This window comes from Capricornis sumatraensis, chromosome X (genome assembly GCF_032405125.1).
Source record: "Capricornis sumatraensis isolate serow.1 chromosome X, serow.2, whole genome shotgun sequence".
Classification (NCBI taxonomy): Eukaryota; Metazoa; Chordata; class Mammalia; order Artiodactyla; family Bovidae; genus Capricornis; species Capricornis sumatraensis.
The window spans coordinates 55,999,681-56,023,099 of NC_091092.1; the positions used below are offsets into that span (position 1 = coordinate 55,999,681).

General features: G+C 40.7%; 1 pseudogene; it reads right to left on the reverse strand.

Annotated features, from left to right (window-relative positions):
- Positions 1-1,575: 1,575 nt before the first annotated feature.
- LOC138071673 (pre-rRNA-processing protein TSR2 homolog pseudogene) overlaps positions 1,576-23,419 on the reverse strand; it is a 98,837-nt pseudogene continuing 76,993 nt past the window's right edge.

The following is a 23,419-nucleotide window of genomic DNA, read 5'->3' on the forward strand; positions in this document are numbered from 1 at the left end:
TTTAGCTATAGGTTTTTCATATATATATACTTTATTATGATAATAAAATTCCCTTCTAGTTCTAAATTTTTGAGAGTTTTTATCATGAAGTGTGTAGAACTTTGTCATATGCCTTGTCTGCATACATTAATAATCACATTGCCTTTCTTATTCAATCTGTTAATATGCTGACTTGTACTGATTGATTTATTAATGTTAAAACAGCTGTACATTCCAGGAATGAACTCCACTTAGTTACAATCCATTACAATCTCTTTACGTATTGTTGGATTCAATTTGCTAGTATTTTATTGAGAATTTTTACATCTATGTTCATGAGAAATGGTAGTATATGGTTTTCTTATCTTGAAATGTCTCCTTATTTTGATATTAGGGCAATGCTTACCTCATAAGATGCATTGTGAAGTGTTCCCTCTTTTATTTTCTGGAACAGATATTGTCAAATTGATATTAAGTCTTCCTTAAGTTTTTGACAGAATACACAAGGATAACCATCTGGACCAGGTGTTCTTTATTTTTGGAAGGTTTTCAACTACTAATTCAATTTATTTTAATGAATATAATACTTTCAGGTTATCTGTTTCTCATTGAGTTAATATTCGTAATTTGTGCCTTCCAAAAGATTGGTTCATTTTATCCAAGTTATTAACTTTATGTGGCCGTACGGTTGTTCACAGCTTTCCTGATGAACCTTTTTAAAATTCCTGATATTGGTAATTTGGGTCTCTCTTACTTGTATTCATTAGACTGACTAGAAAATTATCAATTTTATTGAACTTTTCAAAAAAGCACTTTTTAGCATTCTTGATTTTCCCTAATATTTTTATGTTTTCAATTTCATGGATTTCTGACTTATTTTTTTATTATTCCCTTTCTTCTGCTTACTTTAATTTGTTGTTCTTTCCCTATTTCTTTTTTTAAAATACAATAAGGCATTATTTATTGAGGTCTTAAGCCTCATCCCCGCACTTTGACGGGATGAGGCATTTGGAAAGAGGTTGGAGGAGACAGAAAACAAAGCCGAGGGACCTTGAGGCCACTGCCTAGGCAAGGACTTAGACATCCTAAAGGAACCCAGAGCTGGATACTGGGCCACAGGAAGGGAACATTCCTGGGAGGTTCCGATTTCTGGGCAGGAACATAGAGCTGCTCTGTGTGAGGGTGGGGGACTGGGAGGAAGGGAGAGGTGTGACACCTACTTTGGTTCACATCTTCAACTCATCTCTCTTCCATTTGCAAGCTCATCTCACCATGCCTTACCCAGCAGGAACACTGGTTCTCCTTCTGGTCCTCTCCTTTCACACATTCCCCTGCCTACTATTCCCCTGCCTACCAGTGATTAGCTTCTCCCCCAGTCACTCCCATACCACTCATCCCTCCTTCTTCACACTAATTGTACCCAAGAGACACTTTGCTAGGAAACCAGACCTTATCACTCAGTTCACCTCAAGACCAAGGACCCTTGGGTTCTTCTACCCCCTGGAAGAAGCTGGATAAGGGAATGGGGTGAGGATGGAGATGAGATAACCAGTTCAGAGGTCTGCAACCCTCCAACAAAAACCCTACAAACAAGTCCTAAGCAAACAAGGATCCAGACCGTTTCCAGCCCCACTCATTTCTTTCTCTGGTCTGGCCATCCTCCACTGTATCCTCTTCCTTAATAGTCTGGGAGTCTGGACCAAAGTGCTCAGGTTGTGGGCAGATCCCGCCCCATCTTTCATAGCTGCAGTCTTCACCTCCTTCATGCTATTTGCACCATCATCCTCATCAGTCTCTCTGGCTGTAGTCAGTCCATTGACTCTGACCTTACACTTTCTTTGGGTGATGAGAGAGACCATCACCTTCAGAGCAGCCCTATTACTCCTCTGGAAGTAGTGGAATATAGTCTGTAGCTGCTGACTCACCTGGGGCAGATTCTCACCCCCCACAACCGTATTACACTCGTTTGTCATTAGCTCCCTGAGGAAGTCCTTCACCTCATCTAACTCCAAGTCAGCATTGTGGAAGAAGTACTCTTCCGCTGCACCCCCCAGCCATTCATCCTTCTCCTGGCTGTGCACAACCCTAAAGCCATTCTCCACAGCGATCTGCAAGGTGGGCCAGGCCTCCAGCGATGCACAGACCACAGTCCCTAAGAGCCTCTTTCTTTATTTCTTAAAATAGAAATGGGTTATTAATTTTAATTATTCTTCTTTTATAATATTTGCATGTAATTCTATAAATGTCCCTCTAAACATTGTTTTAACTCTATCACAAAGTTGGATAGGTTGTATTTTCATTCTCATTTAGTTCAATAAGTTGAGACTTGTTCTTTGACCCATGGTTTATTTAGAAGTGTGTATTTTAATTTCCAAACGTGGGGATTTTCCAGCCTTCTTTCTATTATTGACTTGTAGTTTAATTACACTTTTGTCAGAGAATATACTTTATATGATTTCTATTCTTTTAGATTTCTTAAGGTATGTTTTATGACCTAGAATGTAGTCTGCCTTGGTGAATGTTTCATGTGAACCTCCGAAGAATGTCTATTTTGTTGTTGAATGGATTATTTTGTTGTTGTTGAATGGATTATGCTATAAATGTCACTTAGATCAAGTTGATTCATAGTACCCTTCAGGTCATCCATATCTTTATTGATTTTCTGCTTGCTGGATCTATCAATGAATGACACAGGGGTTGAAGTCTCCAACTGTAGTGGTGGACTGTTTCTCCTTCGAGTTCTATCATGTTGCTTCATGTATTTTGATGCTCTGCTGTTAGGTACATAAATGTTAAGGATTGCTTTGTGTCTTTGTAAAAGTAACGTGTTTACCATTATATAATGTCCCTCATTATCCCCTGTTAATCTTTTTTATTTTGAAGTATGCTTTGTCTAAATTTAAGATAGCCCTCCAGCTTTCTTTGGATTAGTGTTGGCATGATGTTGTTTTCTCCATCTTTACTTTTCACTGACTATGAATCTTCATAATTAAAGCGGGTTTCTTGTACACAGAATGTGCTTTGGTTTTGTATTTTGTTGTTGCTATTGTTGTGTTTTATCTATTCTGACAACCTCTGCCTTGGACTGGTATAAGTAGAGAATTCACATTTAGAGTAATTAATGATCTAGCATCTTTGCGACTGGTTTCTATTCATTACTTTAAATTTTTTCTTTGATTCTTTCTGTCTCTTTCTGCTTTCTCCTATTTTAATTGAACATTTTTTTATATTTATAGTTTAGATCCTTTTTTGATAAAACCATATATTTCATAACAAAAAAATTTTAGTGTTTAAATATGCCTTATATTATACATTTTAAAATAATATATGTCTACCCTCAATTGGAACAATAAACTGGACATGGAACAACAGACTGGTTCCAAATAAGAGAAGGAGTACATCAATGCAGTATATTGTCACCCTGTTTATTTAACTTACATGTAGAGTTCATCATATATGTAGATGTACTCTACATATATGTACTGTACTTATATGTAGATGTGCTTTACATATATGTACTATACTTATATGTAGAGTACATCAGCTGGGCTGGATGAAACACAAGCTGGAATCAAGATTGCTGGGAGAAATATCAATAACCTCAGATATGCAGAGGACACCACCCTTATGGGAGAAAGTGAAGAAGAACTAAAGAGCCTCTTGATGAAAGTGGAAGAGGAGAGTGAAAAAGTTGGCTTAAAGCTCAGCATTCTGAAAACTAAGATCATGGCATCTGGTCTTATCACTTCATGGCAAATAGATGGGGAACAGTGGAAACAGTGGCAGACTTTATATTTGGGGGCTCCAAAATCACTGCAGATGGTGACTGCAGCCATGAAATTAAAAGATGCTTACTCCTTGAAAGGAAAGTTATGACCAGCTTAAACAGTATATTAAAAAGCAGAGATGTTACTTTGCCAACAAAGGTCTGTCTAGTCAAAGATATGGTTTTATGGACGTGAGAGTTAGACTATAAAGAAAGCTGAGTGCTGAAGAACTGATGGCTTTGAACTGTGGTGTTGGAAAAAACTCATGAGAGTCCCTTGGGCTGCAAGGAGATCCAACCAGTCCATCCTAAAGGAAATCAGTCCTGAATATTCAGTGGAAAGACTGATGCTGAAGCTGAAACTCCAACACTTTTGCCACCTGATGCAAAGAACTGACTCATTTGAAAAGACCTTGATGCTGGGAAAGATTAAAGGCAGAAGGAGAAGGGGACCACAGAGGATGAAATGGTTAGATGGCATCACCGACTCAATGGACATGAGTTTGAATAAACTCCGGGAGTGTTGAGGAACAGGGAGGCCTGGCGTGCTGCAGTCCATGGGATCACAAAGAGTTGGACATGACCGAGCAACTGAACTGAACTGAACTGAACCCTCAAATGACATTATATCAATTCTCATAAAATTAGTGGAGTATTCTCAGTTCCTCCATTCTTTGTCTTGTGATATTGCAGCCATATACTTGTTCATTTGTTATAAACAATTGATGCTGTAATTGCTTTAAACAAACATTTGTGCATGCACGTTAAGTCACTTCAGCCATGTCCAACTCTTTGTGACCCTACGGATTGTAGTCCTCCAGGCTCCTCTGTCTATGGGACTCTCCAAGCAAGAATACTGGAGTGGGTTGCCATTCTCTCCTCCAGGGGATCTTCCTGACACAGAGATGGAGCTCAAGTATCCTACAGCTCCTACATTGCAGGTGGATTCTTTACTGCTGAGCCAAAATATATGTTGTGTACAGGAAACTGACTTTAATTATGAAGATTCATAATCAGTGAAAAATAAAAATGGAGAAGCCCAAACAAGCATTTATCTTTTACCAATTAAGAATAAGAAAAATGCTTCATTTTATTTTACCTTCATTTATTTATTTATTTTATGACACTTTTTCATTCTTAACTCATAGTTTCTGTTTAATATCTTCTTATCCTGTGGAAATAACTTCTTTTAACATTTCTTACAGACAAGATAACTGTTGAGAGTAAATTTTCTTATTTTTTGTTCATATGACAATATTTATTTCTCCTTTGTTTTTGAAGGGTAATTTTCCTGGACATAGAAGTCAAGTTTAGTGAGATTTTTTAGCTTTTTATTTATTGACATGTTGTCTATGTACCATGAATTTACCAGTTAAAATGTACAATTCATTGATTTGTAATTTATTCATAAGTTACATAATCATAACCGCTACCATATTCTAGAATATTTTCATCACTCTAATGGGAAACGCTGTCCAGTTGGCAAACATTTTCCATTTCTCCCTTCATCTAGCCCCGGGCATCCACTACTTTATTTTCTGTCTTTAGAGAATTACCTAATCTGGGACATATTCATTCATATGAACAGAATAATGCAATATGCAGCCTTTTGTGCCTGGCTTCTTTTAATTAACATAATCATTTCAGAGGTATAGCATGTATCAGAGCTCCATTCATTTTATGGTCAAATAATATTACATTGCATGTTTTATTTATTTGATCACCAGTTAGTGGAGATTTGAGTTGCTTCAACTTTTTGACTATTAGAAAGAGGACTGTTATAAACATTCATGTTCAAGTCCTTGGGTAAACATTTTTTTCATTCTTTTTGGTGTATACCTAAGAGTGGGATTTCTGGGTCATATGGTAACCCAATGTTTAACTTTTTTAAGCAACTTCCAAAGTGTTTTCCACCAGGGCTATACTATTTTGTATTCCCATAAATGGTGTATGAAAGTTCAAATTTTTTCACATCCTTATCACACTTATTCTTGTCTGTTCTCTCACTAGAGCCATCATTTTGGTGTGCAGTGCTTAGTTGTCATCTGTGTATCTTTATTTAGTGAATTTCCTGCCCAAATCTTTTGTCCATTTTTTGCATTGTTGCTTTTCATATATTTTGCAAGATTCTTAAGTTTTTCATACTTAAATGTTATTGTTAATGTTACTATTTTTATTTTAATTTTCAATTGTCTATCCTACTATATAGAAAACAATTAATTGGATTTCATATATCAACTGTATATCTTGCAACTTTGCTTAAATTACTTCTTCAGTTCAGTTCAGTCGTTCAGTCATGTCCAACTCTTTGCGACCCCATGAATCGCAGCACTCCAGGCCTCCCTGTCCATCACCAACTCCCGGAGTTCACTCAGACTCACGTCCATCGAGTCCGTGATGCCATCCAGCCATCTCATCCTCTGTCGTCTCCTTCCCCTCCTGCCCCCAATCCCTCCCAGCATCAGAGTCTTTTCCAATGAGTCAACTCTTCGCATGAGGTGGCCAAAGTACTGGAGTTTCAGCTTTAGCATCATTTTTTCCAAAGAAATCCCAGGGTTGATCTCCTTCAGAATGGACTGGTTGGATCTCCTTGCAGTCCAAGGGACTCTCAAGAGTCTTCTCCAACACCACAGTTCAAAAGCATCAATTCTTTGGCACTCAGCCTTTTTCACAGTGCAATTCTCACATCCATACATGACCACAGGAAAAACCATAGCCTTGACTAGACGGACCTTAGTCGGCAAAGTAATGTCTCTGCTTTTAAATATGCTGTCTAGGTTGGTCATAAGTTTTAGTTATTTGTTGTTGTTGTTGTAGATTTCATTGGATGTTCTACACTGATGTTGCCTGCAAATAAAAACAGTTTAATTCTTTTCCAAACTGGATAACTTTTCATACATTTTCTGATATGATTTCAGGGACAGAAATTCAGTACAATGAGAGTAGACACCTTTTTGTTATTTTGATCTTAGAAGTAAAGCACTCAGTCTTCTACTGAGAGAGTCAATTTCTAGGAAGGTTGATAAGAAGTTCAGGGTACCCAAGGAGGAGAAAGGCATCCAGGTTCTCAAGGAAGAGAAAAGGACAAACATTTTTTTCTACATTGTTTTGTCTTAGTTAATATAACAATGTATCTTGCTCAAGGATATATTTCTCTTTAATAAGAACATTCTGACTAATCTTGTTATCTTAAAACTTGTATACTGCAGGAGTGGGTCTGATAAGATCTTTCTATTGTTAGTTTTAATCCTATCATATTAAAATGTAAATTGTGAGAGTGGGTCTAGTAAGATCTTTACAATCTTGAGACATTCTTTTGATTTACTGTAATAACCGATTGAAAAAGTGTATAGCTCCCTTTTCTAAGAGTAGCGCGTGGGGCACTCTTTGTTTCCCTTCTGATGTCTATGTCAGAAACTTTCTCTGTCCTCTTTCACCCTAATAAAACTCTGCTACACAGAAGCTCTTGAGTGATCAAGTCTGGTCCCTGGTCCTGAAGCTAAATCTTCTTCGGAGATCACAAATCCAACATCATTCTCCGTAATCTATCATCTTGGCTCGTCCGGTATCTTCAGGACAAGGTAAGAACATTCAGAGCTCTAGTCTCCCTGCTTTCTCAGTATACACGTTTTCTGCTTTACTTTACTAACTCTTTGGTGTGCTTGTGTGAATGAATGACATGCCCTGCGTGAAGCAAGTGATGAGTCCTGTTCTGCGGTTTTGAGGTGCCTTGTAATGACTGAAGGCAGCCCCCAAAAGGGGAGCTTTGTCAGGGGTTTATAAGGACCTGCCAATGCCAAGAGACACCCAAGGTCCCTGTGAAGGAGTGGCCAGAAATGGGCGAAGCAGGTGGTCCAAACTTTACTTTCTTGATCACCTTTTCCTGGTCTCTTTGACCATTTCATAATTGCGTGGGGAATTAGAACTACTAACCTACTCTGTCAGAACATAGACTTCCAAGGGACTTGTGATCTATGAAGTTACTGTGTACTTTTACTTAGACCCCTTGTACAGAAGTGCCTAGCCTTGCTAGGAGCCAAAAGTTACAAGAGCACGTTTGGGAGTGAGGCAGAGCTCTTGCTCCAGGAACGTCTCTCAGACTAGAGGCCCATCTCTTGGCTGCCTGTCTCAAGGGCCAGCAACCTAAAAGTGAGTATACGTCATGGCTGTGCTTCTGATCTGTGTGGATACAAGCATCGCAGGTAACCATGAGGTTTTTGAGGACACAGAGAGGGAATTGCAGGACTTGGTCAGATTGGAAGTGCAGTGGGCTTCTTCTTTTGGTAGTGCTCAGTTCAGTTCAGTTCAGTCGCTCAGTCGTGTCTGACTCTTTGCAACCCCATGAATCGCAGCACGCCAGGCCTCCATGGCCATCACCAACTCCCGGAGTTCACCCAGACTCGCGTCCATCGAGTCCGTGATGCCATCCAGCCATCTCATCCTAGGTCATCCCCTTCTCCTCCTGCCCCCAATCCTTCCCAGCATCAGAGTCTTTTCCAATGAGTCAACTCTTCACATGAGGTGGCCAAAGTACTGGAGTTTCACCTTTAGCATCATTCCTTCCAAAGAAATCACAGGGTTGATCTCCTTCAGAATGGACTGGTTGGATCTCCTTGCAGTCCAAGGGACTCTCAAGAGTCTTCTCCAACACCACAGCTCAAAAGCATCAATTCTTCAGCGCTCAACCTTCTTCACAGTCCAACTCTCACATCCATATATGACTACTGGAAAAACCATAGCCTTGACTAGATGGACCTTAGTCGGCAAAGTAATGTCTCTGCTTTTGAATATACTATCTAGGTTGCTCATAACTTTTCCTCCATGGAGTAAGCATCTTTTAATTTCATGGCTGCAATCACCATCTGCAGTGATTTTGGAGCCCCAAAAAATAAAGTCTGACACTGTTTCTACTGTTTCCCCATCTATTTCCCATGAAGTGATGGGACCGGATGCCATGATCTTCGTTTTCTGAATGTTGAGCTTTAAGCCAGCTTTTTCACTCCTCTTTCACTTTCATCAAGAGGCTTTTTAGCTCCTCTTCACTTTCTGCCATAAGGGTTCTGTCATCTGCACATCTAAGGTTATTGATATTTCTCCCAGCAATCTTGATTCTAGCTTGTGTGTCTTCCAGTCCAGCGTGTCTCATGATGTATTCTGCATATAAGTTAAATAAGCAGGGTGACAATATACAACCTTGATGTACTCCTTTTCCTATTTGAATCCAGTCTGTCCTTCCATGTCCAGTTCTTATTGTTGCTTCCTGACCTGCATACAGATTTCTCAAGAGGCAGGTCAGGTGGTCTGGTATTCCCATCTCTTTCAGAATTTTCCACAGTTGATTGTGATCCACACAGTCAAAGGCTTTGGCATAGTCAATAAAGCAGCAATAGATGTTTTTCTGGAACTCTCTTGCTTTTTCTGTGATCCAGCGGATGTTGGCAATTTGATCTCTGGTTCCTCTGCCTTTTCTAAAACCAGCTTGAACATCAGGAAGTTCATGGTTCACGCATTGCTAAAGCCTGGCTTGGAGAATTTTGAGCATGACTTTACTAGTGTGTGATATGAGTGCAATTGTGCGGTAGTTTGAACATTCTTTGGTATTGGCTTTCTTTGGGATTGGAATGAAAACTGACCTTTTCCAGTCCAGTGGCCACTGCTGAGTTTTCCAAATTTGCTGGCATATTGAGTGCAGCACTTTCACAGCATCATCTTTCAGGATTTGAAACAGCTCAACTGGAATGCCATCACCTCCACTAGCTTTGCTCATAGTGATGTTTTCTAAGGCCCACTTGACTTCACATTCCAGGATGTCTGGCTCTAGATGAGTGATCACACCATCGTGATTATCTGGGTCGTGAAGATCTTTTTTGTACAGTTCTTCTGTGTATTCTTGCCATCTCTTCTTAATGTCTTCTGCTTCTGTTAGGTCCATACCATTTCTGTCCTTTATTGAGCCTATCTTTGCATTAAATGTTCCCTTGGTATCTCTAATTTTCTTGAAGAGATATCTGTCTTTCCCATTCTGTTCTTTTCCTCTATTTCTTTGCATTGATCGCTGAAGAAGGTTCTCTTATTTCTTCTTGCTATTCTTTGGAACTCTGCATTCAGATGCTTATTTCAATCCTTTTCTCCTTTGCTTTTAACTTCTCTTCTTTTCACAGCTATTTGTAAGGCCTCCCCAGACAGCCATTTTGCTTTTTTGCATTTTTTTTCATGGGGATGGTCTTGATCCCTGTCTCCTGTACAATGTCACGAACCTCATTTCCATAGTTCATCAGGCACTCTATCTATCAGATCTAGGCCCTTAAATCTATTTCTCACTTCCACTGTATAATCATAAGGGATTTGATTTAGGTCATACCTGAATGGTCTAGTGGTTTTCCCTATTTTCTTCAATTTGAGTCTGAATTTGGTAATAAGGAGTTCATGATCTGAGCCACAGTCAGCTCCTGGTCTTGTTTTTGTTGACTGTATAGAGCTTCTCCATCTTTGGCTGCAGAGAATATAATCAATCTGATTTTGGTGTTGACCATCTGGTAGTGCTAGCTCTTAGCAGATCAGAGAAAGCTCTCAAATGGCTTCTGTCTCCACTTTTTAGAAATTTCTTTTTGAAAGCTGTGGAAATGAACTGGAAGCTTTGACCCTAGTAGCTTGAGGACAAAAATCACTTTTTCCTCACTGCCTGACCTCATATATACTGCTGTGGTGACAATCATAAGGGACATCTTGGTTGTTGTTCATCCCTTTATGACTCACCACTTCTACTATGGTCAGGACGGTACTCAGGAATGTGCATGGGCACATGTAAGACGGATGCTTCCCCTCATAGTCCGAGCTTGGGAAACATCCTGGAAAGCTACTCTGCTCCAACCTGAGTGGCATCAGAAGAAAAGGGCAAATTAAACAAAGGTCATGGTGGTAAGGAACTGAAAATCAATCTGGGATGCCATCAGGTCTACCCTTGATGCATCCCCACCCTGCCTCAGTGGTAGAACCAGGAGGGATGAGTAAGGTGCCTGCGTCAGTAAGGGACAGACTAAGTTTGGCCAGGGAAGGAAAGCTTTGGTGGAAAGTCTGTCTACACCCCCATCTAAAGCAGGGAGGGACACCTCTGGTGGAAAGAAGCCATGGCTGTGGATGTCACATTTTTCTCTCTTACAGATGTGAGCTAGAAGTTCCAGAAGCAATCCTTTAAAATGTATTTATAAAAAACTGGGACAAGTTTGATCCTCAGAATTTAAAAAGACACGCCTGATATTCTGTGATACTGAATGGCCACAATATCCTTTGTGAGACGGGAAACTGGCCAGTTGAAGGGTCTCTTAATTATAATACTGTTTTACAACTAGACCGGTTCTGTAGAAAACAAGAGAAATGGATAGAAGGGCCATATGTGTTGCTCATTATCTCTCTGCAAGACATGCCAGAGTTATGTCCTAAGGATACAGATTTGAGTGTGAAACCTACAGCAGTTGTCTCCTGTCCTCTTACTCTGCCCCTGTATTTGGGGCTCCCAACTGAACAGGCTGAGAATAGGGGCACCCTTTCAGGAGGGGTTGCCTTGGTCTTGGTAGAAATGCAAGCAGTACCAATTGTGGTCAACACTATCTAGAGGATCCAGAAAAGTTCATAGAAGCCTTTATGGGACTAATTTTACTTTATGACCTTTCTTGGAGAAATGTAATGTATGCCTTGGGGCAGATGCTAACTCCTGACTCAAAAACTCAAGTTTTAGGGGAAGCTACTCTTTTTGGTGTTGGTGATGGACAGGGAAGCCTGGTGTGCTGCATTCCATGGGGTCGCAAAAAGTCAGACACGACTGAGTGACTGAACTAACTGAAATGCTTTTGGAGATGAATGATTTAAGTGTGAGGCAAGGAAAAAGAGGGAACATGAAATAGCCCTCCTTACTGGGAGCCAAACAGTTTCAATAACAGAGCTGCTTTGCTGGATGTATTCTTGAAGGACTTAAGCAAGCGCATGCTAAGACTTTAAACTATGCTAAATTGGCTGACATAGAACAGGGAGAGAAGGAAACTCCTGGTAAATTCCTATACAGACTATGGGAGGCTCTCCATAAGATTACTGGCATTGATTCTGAAAGTTAGAGGGAAAAATAATCTTGAAAGATAGATTTCTCAGTTGGCTCCAGATATCGGCTGTAAGCTACTAAAACAGGCATTCAGACCAAATCAGTCTTTAGAAAAACTGTTGTAGCTAGCTCAGACAGTATATTATGGTAGAGAATATGAGGAGGAAAATAAGAGCAAAAAAAAAAAAAAAGAACCAGGCAATAGACTGAAGCCACAACAATGGCTGTTTGACCTGCTCTGAAACAGCCTGAGGAAAAATATCCAGGGGAAGCCAGGTGAAAAGGGGTGGACTTGTTATTACTGTGGAAAGGATGGGCATCTCAAGCGGGATTGCCTTCAGGCATCTAAGCTGCCCCAGCTTCTTGTCTGGTCTGCAAAGGACCATGCTGAAGAAGAGACTGCCCTCCAAAGTGTAGGCCCCAGGGGTAAGACTCTCAAGACAATTGGGACTGAAGATGCCCCAGGGTCCCCATAACAACCTCCCATCATAATTACACTTGAGGAACCCTGGGTTTTAATTACTGTGGGGGGTGGGCTGCCAATCAGTTAATTTCTTCTGGACACTGGAGTAACTTTCTCTGTGCTCACTGAAGCCCCTGGTCTGCTTTCTTCCCAATCCACTACCATAATGGGACTGTCTGGATAAGCCAAATGTTATTATTTTAGTTGTCCTTTAAGCTGCAACTAGGACTCTGTACTATTTTCTTGAGTTTCTAATCATGTCAGAGTCTACCTCACCCCTTCTAGGGAGGGCTATACTGAGCAAGGTCCAGGCCTCTGTTTTCATGAATATGTAGCCTGCTCTTTCTCTCCCCTAAATTGGACAAAATGTAAATCCTAGAGTGTGGACTGATGGAAAAACTGGGTAGAACACAAAATGATGTTTCTATCATTATCAAGCTCAATGACCCTCATCTATTTTCACATCAAAAGCAGTATCCATTAAATCCTGAGGTTAAGGGTTAAAACCCATCATTTAAAATTTAAAGGAACAGGGGCTATTAATTTCCTATAATAACCCATCCAACACTCTTATTTTGGGTGTGAAAAAGTCAAATGATAAATGGAGACTTGCTCAAGATATACAAATAATAGGTGCCTAATCCTTATACTTTATTGTCTGAAATTCCTAAACAAGCCAAATATAACTTTAAGACAATTGAGAGGATTTTGGGGATCACAGGCTATTGCTGCATTTGGATTCCAGTTTATGGGGAACTTGCCCGGCTTTTATATAAACTTATAACTGAAACTCAGCAGGGCCAAACCAACAAGCTGGTTTGGTCTCCCAAGACTCAAAAGGCTTTTAAGACTCTTCAAACCGCTCGCTTGCAGGCTCCAACTTTGAGCTTGCCCACAGGATTGGAGTTTAGTTTAGTGAAAAAAGGCTATGGCTACATTAAGGGTAATCGCTGCTATTGTTTTGCTAATGCCTAAAGCTCATAAGTTTACTAATGGGCAAATCTTACTGTACTGACTTCTCATGAATGGGATCTAAAACACTCTAAAGTTCAGAGCAATAATGCTCTGTCTTTAAAGTTACTGTGACTCAAGGGGTGTCAAAAGCTCTAGGAATAAAATATCACTTACACTGTTTCTGGAGACCCCAATCTTCAGAAAAGGTTGAAAAGGCTAATGACATTATTAAGAGGCATCTGTGTAAGCTAACTCAGGAAACACAAGACAGTTGGTTTAAAGTTTTACCCATAGCTTTAATGAGGGCGAACTCTTCCTGAGAAGGGATTGTCTCTATGGTAGACCATTTTTGTGCACAGATATTGTCATAGATATCATAGATCCTTCATAGATCCTGAAGCCTTGAAATTAACTCTGTGACTAAACTTTTAGCGTTTCAACAGACATTCCCAGGAGGCTAACTCCTGACCCAGTCTTTGAGTCAAACAAGCCGCTGTTTGAGCCAGGCACCGAGGTCCTGATGAAAACCTCTGGGATCTGGAGGGCAATCTTTTAAAGCCCTCTGGGAAAGCCCTTACCAGTTTATTATTTCTTCTCCCACAGCTGTCAAGGTGCCAGGAATTGACTTCTGGGTGCACCACACTTGAGTTAAAAGCTGGCACCCTGACCAAAACTAAAACAATGTTATTTTATTCTTTATCCTCTATGCATTCACCTTTTACTTTTCAAATAGACCTGATAATCTATGTGGGCTTGCATCTGCTGACTCCAAAAGTCCTGAGTCTGCCATTTGACATTCAAGACAATGCCTTCCTGTCCTGGGCTCATTCTTATGCTGCATTCCATAATTGGTCTAACTGCTGGGTCTGCGGAATGCTCCCCTCATCATCAATTAAAGGTTTTACATGGTGGGTTTCTCTGCTTCAAGGAAAGGACTTTCTTCAACTCTGCATATACCTTCACCAACACCAATCACATGTGACCCCTCTTCTTGATCTGATGACATCTAACAATCCTAAGATGGACTGATGTAACCATGGACATAATGTAACTTTTAATTTTAATTATGTTTTAACTTTGTTTAATGACTATTTGGCCTTACATCTGTAACCGTATAACGGGGTTTGTTTCTAACCGTTTGAAAGCTTCTAAGTTACAAATGGTTGTTCAAGTTCCTATGAGTGCTACAGCCTCCTTCAACTATTATTTGGGACCCCTGGATCAGAGATCCTCAATACGAGGGTTAGAAGAATATGTTGCTTCAAAAATTTAGGGACAATGCCCCTCAGCAGCAGGAAGTAATTATGGAATGAAAACAATGCCCCTTTCCCTTGGTAAAATAATTCTCCTAAAAGGAAAGGGGGGAATGAGAGAGTCAATTCCTAGGAAGGTTGATAAGAAGTCCAGGGTCCCCAAGGAGGAGAAAGGGGCCCAGGGCCCTCAAGAAGTAGAAAGGAGTCTGAGGCTCTCAAGGAGAAAAGGACAAACATTTTTTTTTTTTTCTACATTGCTTTGTATCTTGCTCAAGGATATGTTTCTCCTTAACAAAAACCTTCTGACTAATCTTGTTATCTTAAAACTTGTATACTGTGGGAGTGGGTCTGGTAAGATCTTTCTATTGTTAGTTCTAATCTTGTCATCTTAAAATGTAAATTGTGAGAGTGGATCCAGTAAGATCTTTACATCCTTGAGACATTCTTTCGATTTAGTGTAATAACCAATTGAAAAAGTACATAACTCCCTTTTCTAGGAGTAGCAGTGGGGCACTCTTTGTCCCCCTTTTGATGTCTATGTCAGAAGCTTTCTCTGTCCTCTTCCACTTTAATAAAACTCTGCTACACAAAAGCTCTTGAGTGATTAAACCTGGTCCCTGGTCCTGAAACTAAATCTTCTTCAGAGATCACGTATCTGACATCACTTACCATAAGCCATCAGTACCACAAAGTGTGATATTAGTTTATTATCTTCATCAGTTTGAGGAGGTTTTCCGTTTCTAGTTTGCTGAGAGTTTTTATACAGAATGTGCTCAGTCACTTAGTCATGTCACTCTTTGTGACCCCATGGACTATAGCCCACCAGGTTCCTCTGTCCATGGGGATTCTCCAGGCAAGAATACTGGAGTGAGTTGCCATGCCTCCACCAGGGGATCTTTCCAGTCCAGGGATTGAACCCAGATCTCCCGCATGGCCAGCAGATTCTTTACCATATGAACCACCAGGGAAGCCCAGGAATACTGGAGAGGGTAGCCTATCCCTTCTCCAGCAGATCTTCCCAATAGAGGAAGATGTTAGACTTTATCAAATTATTTTTCTGCATTTATTGAGATAACCCTGCAGCTTTTCATTTTTAGTTGTTTTTGTTTGTTTCTGTTCAGTCTCTCAGTCATGTCCAATTCTTTACAACCCCAGGGACTGCAGCATACCAGGCTTCTCAATATATCACCAACTTCCAGAGCTTGCTAAAATGCATGTCCATGGCTGGTGGACCATCTCAGCATTTGTCATCCCCTTCTCTTCCTACCTCCAATCTTTCCCTAAGGATCAAGGTATTTTCCAATAAGTCACTTCTTCACATCAATTGGTCAAAATATTGGAGCTCAGGTTCAGTATCAGTTTAGTTCTTTAGTAAGATGAACTAGACAGAATGATTTTCAAATGTTTAACCAATCCTGCATTCTTGGGGGTGGGGGGACAAAACTCAATAGATTATGGTGTGTCATACTTTGTATATATTGATGGACTTAGTGCTTCATTCTGGACACATTCTATTGCTACCTCTTCAAGTGCACAGTTTTCACCAGCTTCCCTGTTTAATCTGTCATCTATTCTATCCACTGTTTTTGTCATCTGACATGACAGCTTTCATATCTGTAAGATCAATTTAGGTCTATTTTATGATTTCCAGGCCTCTATTTAATTTTAGAACATACAAAACAAAATTATTCCAAGTATTTAATGTCTCTGTCTGCAAATTCTAAAACATAGGCCTATTCTGGGTCAGTTTGATTTTTCATGGGAATTTTAATTTGATTTTTCTTACTTTACTGAGATTAAATATCTTTCTAATGTGATTAGGGGCTAGTTCCATACCTTTCTTGTGAATTGGCTGCTCATGCCTTTTAAACATCTCTTAATAAAGTTAAAGGTCAGTGCTACATCTTTCTTATAAACTGTTGTGGTTTGTGTGTTTTTCACATTTTTTTAATCAGGTTTTAGTTTCCTTGTTCTAAAAATTTTAAGAGTCATCTTTTGGGCTTGCTTTTGGTATGCTTTGTTCTACCTCTAAAAATTTTAAACACTGTGATGTATCCTGGATGAATAAGCAACCAGTGGATACTAGGAAGTGAGCACTTCACAGGAAACCCAGGAAGTCCTACTAAGCCAAAAAACTGTTCCCAGGGGCACACCTCAGGCTGGCTGACCCTGCTAGCCAATTAGGAACACAAGAAGTATGGTGAAGCACACAAATTTATTCCCCTTTCCTCCAGAGCCAACAACCTCAAAGAGAGACCTTGGGAACTAGATGGGCAGGACTCAGTGTTTCCTCCAAGAAGCTGGAAGCTTGTGGTAGCTCTTCATGGAAATGAATTCTGTGAGGTAAGCTCCAATGGAGCTGCCAGCAGGAAAAAAAGGTGAAAAGAGAGATTTGTGCAGACACATGTTGAGAAAATCTTTGCACACAAGGCTCACACACCTCTGGGCAAGCTCCACCCCTTTCTGGGAATACTAATCAGTCTCAGGTTGTCATTTCCTGCATGGGATCACCCAGAACAACCTGAAGCATGCATTTATCTGCCTCATCCCCATCACCCTGGGTTAAAACCCAAGCCTGGGTACTACCCCTAGTGAGGTGACCATGAGTCCTAGACTTGAAACAAGACAGTTGCAAATGGAGCAAGAGCAAGTGTATTCAGTGCAGTCTCACAGCCTGAAGACAGGGGTTTTAGACTGGAAACTAGAAAACTGAGGAGAGCTACGTGAACACTGAGAGAAGGAGGTAGGATGGAAAAGGTTTCTGGTAGGTGGCCCAGAATTAAATGATCTTCAAGGTGCATTAAGGCCACCTTGTAGGAGGAAAGTGGAATGATTTTCATTTCCACAGACACTTAAATACAGCCTAATTACCATGGAGGGATTTTAGGCAAAATATTAAAAACTAGATAATGGTGAAAGGTGAGAGAGAACAGAATGAAACCCTGAATACTGTGGCTGTGAGGCAAGGTTTGGAGGAGACACACTCTCCCTGCTATGTGACCCATCAGAGTTGACTTGGAGAGATGAGGATGGCAGTTGAGTTTGGAGGGCTCTTCAGGGGCATTAAAAATGCCTCATTTCTCCCACCAAAACATCTGAGTTACTCTCCATCCTCCCCTAGAGGTGTCAGGATGGGGCTTTGTGATGTCAAGGCCCACCCAGGGCCACTATTGGCTAGGGAAATGATTTGCTGACCTCATAAAGCATAAGGGTGTGGCCCCCTGGGGAGGAGTATATATATATGGGTGCTCAGGGGCTCTGCAGAAGACCACTGGGAGCCTTCAAAATGACCAAGGTGACTGGGAACCCACAAAGCTCTAGAGAGGTTATGGAGCAGCCAACTCCAGATACCCAGGACAAAAAGATGAAGACCTCCTGCCAACTGAGGTCCAAAGGAAGTGTCAGGGTGAGCTGAACCCACCCAAGCTCCTCTTGCCCATTGACACCACCCCCATAAGACCCCCTCCCCTGTCCTTGCCTGGCACATACCTGTTCTCTGCCCACACCTCTCCTCCTGAAGCTGTCGTTCCCATCCATTTTCACCCTCTTCCCTAAACCAATGCCATTCTGTGCTCCCTCTCTTGTTTTCTCCAGGTGACTAGGGCAACCATGAAGGTGAATAAGCACATTCAAGAAAAGGTGGCCAACAAAGCTTCTCAAAAAACTGCCACCTCAAAGAAACTTAAGAAAATCAGAGGTTTAAAGCTCTGTAGCAAGTGTTTCAAGGTGAATGAAAGCTGAATCAGAACAAACTGGAGGAGGTCCCAGAGATCATGGAGACCCCTGCCGACCCAGCTGGCCCAGTGGGCAGCCAGGGACCTCAGAGCATGGCTAAAGACCTCAGAAATCTGTAGGTGTCTCACCGTTAAGAAATGGCCAACAGTACAGACATTGAAACTTATACCAACAGCATGCATTAATAAAGAAAAGTAAATAAATTCAACCTGCTGTTAAATTATGTATGTCTCTGAGCTCTTTGATTGATAGTGTGGCGCAGAGAGGGCAGGGAAGGTATGTGTGCGAAGAGGGAGAGAGATGGGTCCTGTGGAGTTGGAGATGGGACCAGAAGGTCCAGTTAGCCAGAAAGCAGGGGGAAGAACTGGGTCCAGACTGAGCCCCAAAGATATACTTCCTATGGGAGAAGAGGCAGAGGACTTGGTGTTCCTGTGTGAGAGTGCAGAGGTGGGAACTTAGCTGGGGAGCCGTGTCATGTGTGAGGTTGCAGTGCCATTTCCTAAAAAGGCATACAAAGTAGTTGTCCCTAGGGCACCTACCTCATAGTAGTGTTTATTACACCTCAAGATATGATGTCGACAACTAACAGCCTCAAAAACTCAATCTTGCTTACTGAAAGATAGTCCTTAGGGGTAAAATAATGGTGGTTTTAAGTATGGAGATTTCTTAAAACACTAAAAATAGAACAGCACATGACCTAGCGATTTCACTTTGGTTATATATTTTTTAAAAACCCACAACATTAATTCAAAAGATACATGTACCCCAATGTTCCTTGAAGCACACCATTCACCAACACTTGGAAGCAACCTAACTGTTCATCATATGATAGATGAACGGATAAAGACATGGTATATATGTACTATGGGGCACTCTTTGTTGTTCAGTCACTAAGTTATGTCCCACTCTTTGTGACCCCCATCCAGGCTCCTCCGTCCATGGAATTTTCCAGGGAAGAATACTCCAGTGGGTTGCCATTTCCTTCTCCAAGGGATCTTCCTTACCTAGGGATTGAACCCACATCTCCTGCTTGACAGGCAGATTCTTTGCCACTGAGCCACCAAGAAAGACCTATGGAATACTACTCAGCCATAAAAATAATGAAATAATGCCATTTGAAACAACATGGAGGGTATAATACTAAGTAGAGTAACTTAGAGAAAGGCAAATACTCTATGATATCACTCATAGAACCTAAAAATACAGTAGAGTAGAAAATATAACAAAAATGGATATTCAGAGATAAAGATAACAATCTACTGGTTACCAGAGGGGAGGAGGAGGAGGAGGGACAATATAAAGACAAGGGAGTGGGAGGCACAAAATGTTAGATGTAAGATGAGCTCAAGGATGTATTCTGCAACATGGGAAAGTGAGCCAGTATTTTGGAATAACTATAAGTGGAAGATAAACTTTAACAATTGTATAATAAGAAAGGAAAAGAAAGACAGAGAAGGGAGGAAGGAGGGAAGAAAGGAAGGAAAATAGTGGCATTTTTGGAGGTCACAAAGCCAACATTGATTAGGCCCTTTTTAGCTAAGAAATTTAGAATGAAGCAGTGGACTCCCACAGGTGGGGCAGGGGGAGTGGTCCACATCCAGTGCAGGCAATACTGGGGTCCCTTGCCCACGAAGAGTTTTATTACAAGAATAAAACCAAGTCAAAGGTGTTTCTGTTTTAATTACCATCTCCATACTCCAGTACTCTAAAATAATGTCAGCAATTAAATACTTTTCCTCTGCAAAACCAAATTTTGTCGGTTTAAGTTTTAAAGGTTGTTGTCATTTATGTCCTTTTAATATTTTATATATTATTCACAAGGTACAAAATTTTAGTATATATATATATGTGTGTGTATATATATATAAATATATAATATATGTATCAGTTCAGTTCAGTCGTTCAGTCGTGTGCGACTCTTTGAGACCCCATGAATCGCAACATGCCAGGCCTCCCTTTCCATCACCAACTCCCAGAGTTCACTCAGATTGACGTCCATCGAGTCAGTGATGCCATCCAGCCATCTCATTCTCTGTCCTCCCCTTCTCCTCCTGCCCCCAATCCCTCCCAGCATCAAAGTCTTTTCCAATGAGTCAACTGTTCGCATGAGGTGGCCAAAGTACTGGAGTTTCAGCATTAGCATCATTCCTTCCAAAGAAATCCCAGGGCTGATCTCCTTCAGAATGGACTGGTTGGATCTCTTTGCAGTCCAAGGGACTCTCAAGAGTCTTCTCCAACACCATAGTTCAAAAACATCAATTCTTCAGCACTCAGCCTTCTTCACAGTCCAACACTCACATCCATACATGACTACTGGAAAAACTATAGCCTTGACTAGATAGACCTTAGTTGGCAAAGTAATGTCTCTGCTTTTGAATATACTATCTAGGTTGCTCATAACTTTTCTTCCAAGGAGTAAGTGTCTTTTGATTTCATGGCTGCAGTCACCATCTGCAGTGATTTTGGAGCCCCCCAAAATAAAGTCTGATGCTGTTTCCACTGTTTCCCCATCTATTTCCCATGAAGTGATGGGACCAGATGCCATGATCTTCGTTTTCTGAATGTTGAGCTTTAAGCCAACTTTTTCACTCTCCTCTTTCACTTTCATCAAGAGGCTTCTTAGTTCCTCTTCACTTTCTGCCATAAGGGTGGTGTCATCTGCATATCTGAGGTTATTGATATTTCTCCCGGCAATCTTGATTCCAGCTTGTGTTTCCTCCAGCCTGGCATTTCTCATGATGTACTCTGCATATAAGTTAAATAAGCAGGGTGACAATATACAGCCTTGAAGTACTCCTTTTCCTATTTGGAACCAGTCTGTTGTTCCATGTCCAGTTCTAACTATTGCTTCCTGACCTGCATACAGATTTCTCAAGAGGCAGGTCAGGTGGTCTGGTATTCCCGTCTCTTTCAGAATTTCCCACAGTTGATTGTGATCCACACAGTCAAAGGCTTTGGCATAGTCAATAAAGCAGAATAGATGTTTTTCTAGAACTCTCTTGCTTTTTCTGTGATCCAGCGGATGTTGGCAATTTGATCTCTGGTTCCTCTGCCTTTTCTAAAACCAGCTTGAACATCAGGAAGTTCACGGTTCACATACTGCTAAAGCCTGGCTTGGAGAATTTTGAGCATGACTTTACTAGCATGTGAGATGAGTGCAATTGTGAGGTAGTTTGAGCAATCTTTGGCATTGCCTTTCTTTGGGATTGGAATGAAAACTGACCTTTTCCAGTCCTGTGGCCACTGCTGAGTTTTCCAAATTTGCTGGCATGTTGAGTGCAGCACTTTCACAGCATCATCTTTCAGGATTTGAAACAGCTCAACTGGAATGCCATCACCTCCACTAGCTTTGCTCATAGTGATGTTTTCTAAGGCCCACTTGACTTCACATTCCAGGATGTCTGGCTTTAGATGAGTGATCACACCATCATGATTATCTGGGTCATGAGAACTTTTTTGTACAGTTCTTCTGTGTATTCTTGCCACCTCTTCTTAATGTCTTCTGCTTCTGTTAGGTCCATACAATTTCTGTCCTTTATCGAGCCCATCTTTGCATGAAATGTTCCCTTGGTATCTCTAATTTTCTTGAAGAGGTCTCTAGTCTTTCCCATTCTGTTCTTTTCCTCTATTTCTTTGCATTGATTGCTGAAGAAGGCTTTCTTATCTCGTCTTGCTATTCTTTGGAGCTCTGCATTCAGATGCTTATATCAATCCTTTTCTCCTTTGCTTTTCGCCTCTCTTCTTTTCACAGCTATTTTTAAGGCCTCCCCAGACAGCCATTTTGCTTTTTTGCATTTCTTTTCCATGGGAATGGTCTTGATCCCTGTCTCCTGTACAATGTCATGAACCTCATTCCATAGTTCATCAGGAAGTCTATCTATCAGATCTAGGCCCTTAAATCTGTTTCTCACTTCCATTGTATAATCATAAGGGATTTGATTTAGGTCATACCTGAATGGTCTAGCAGTTTTCCCTGCTTTCTTCAATTTGAGTCTGAATTTGGTAATAAGGTGTTCATGATCTGAGCCACAGTCAGCTCCTGGTCTTGTTTTTGTTGACTGTATAAAGCTTCTCCATCTTTGGCTGCAGAGGATATAATCAATCTGATTTCGGTGTTGACCATCTGGTGATGTCCATGTGTAGAGTCTTTTCTTGTGTTGTTGGAAGAGGGTGTTTGCTATGACCAGTGCATTTTCTTGGCAAAACTCTATTAGTCTTTGCCCTGCTTCATTCCGCATTCCATATATATGTATATATAATTTCATACAACCACAGTTTTAGTAGTTATCTTTAAAAATTCATTATCTTCTATGAGGGAGTTAGTTAAGAGAAGTCCCTGTTAGATAGTTGCCATCAACACAGGCCACCATGGTTACCACTGCTCCATTCCACAGAGCATCCTTAATGGTTTGAAAGGCCTTGAGACCACTTCTTGCACAGCCTGCAGTCCCTGAGGGAAGATACTCAGACACAGCCCACGTTCAAACAGTTGATTCTAAATACACAGTGATACCATAAAAATTGTCAAGGTAAAGACATACAATGTGCTTTTATTTATGTCTAAATCAGTGAAACAAAGTATTCACTGCAAGGTACAAAGTTTTTGAGCTTGAAAAGTAAAACATCTTCTTATATTTGAACATAAATATCTTGCTGATTTTGAAAAATATGCTTTATTTTTTTTTGAGTGTTTAATATTTCATTGTTTCTTTCTTTTTTTAATTTTTATTTTTACTATATTTTACTTTACAATACTATATTGGTTTTGCCATACATTGACATGAATCTGCCATGGGTGTGCATGAGTTCCCAACCCTGAACCCCCCCTCCCACCTCCCACCCCATATCATCTCTCTGGATCATCCCCGTGCACCAGCCCCAAGCATCCCATATCCTGTATTGAACATAGATTGGCGATTCGTTTCTTACATGGTAGTATACATGTTTCAATGCCATTCTCCCTAATCATCCCACCCTCTCCCTCTCCCTCAGAGTCCAAAAGTCTGTTCTTTACATCTGTGTCTCTTTTGCTGTCTTGCATACAGGGTCATCATTACCATCTTTCTAAATTCCATATATATGTGTTAGTATACTGTATTGGCGTTTTTCTTTCTGGCTTACTTCACTCTGTATAATTGGCTCCAGTTTCATCCATCTCATCAGAACTGATTCAAATG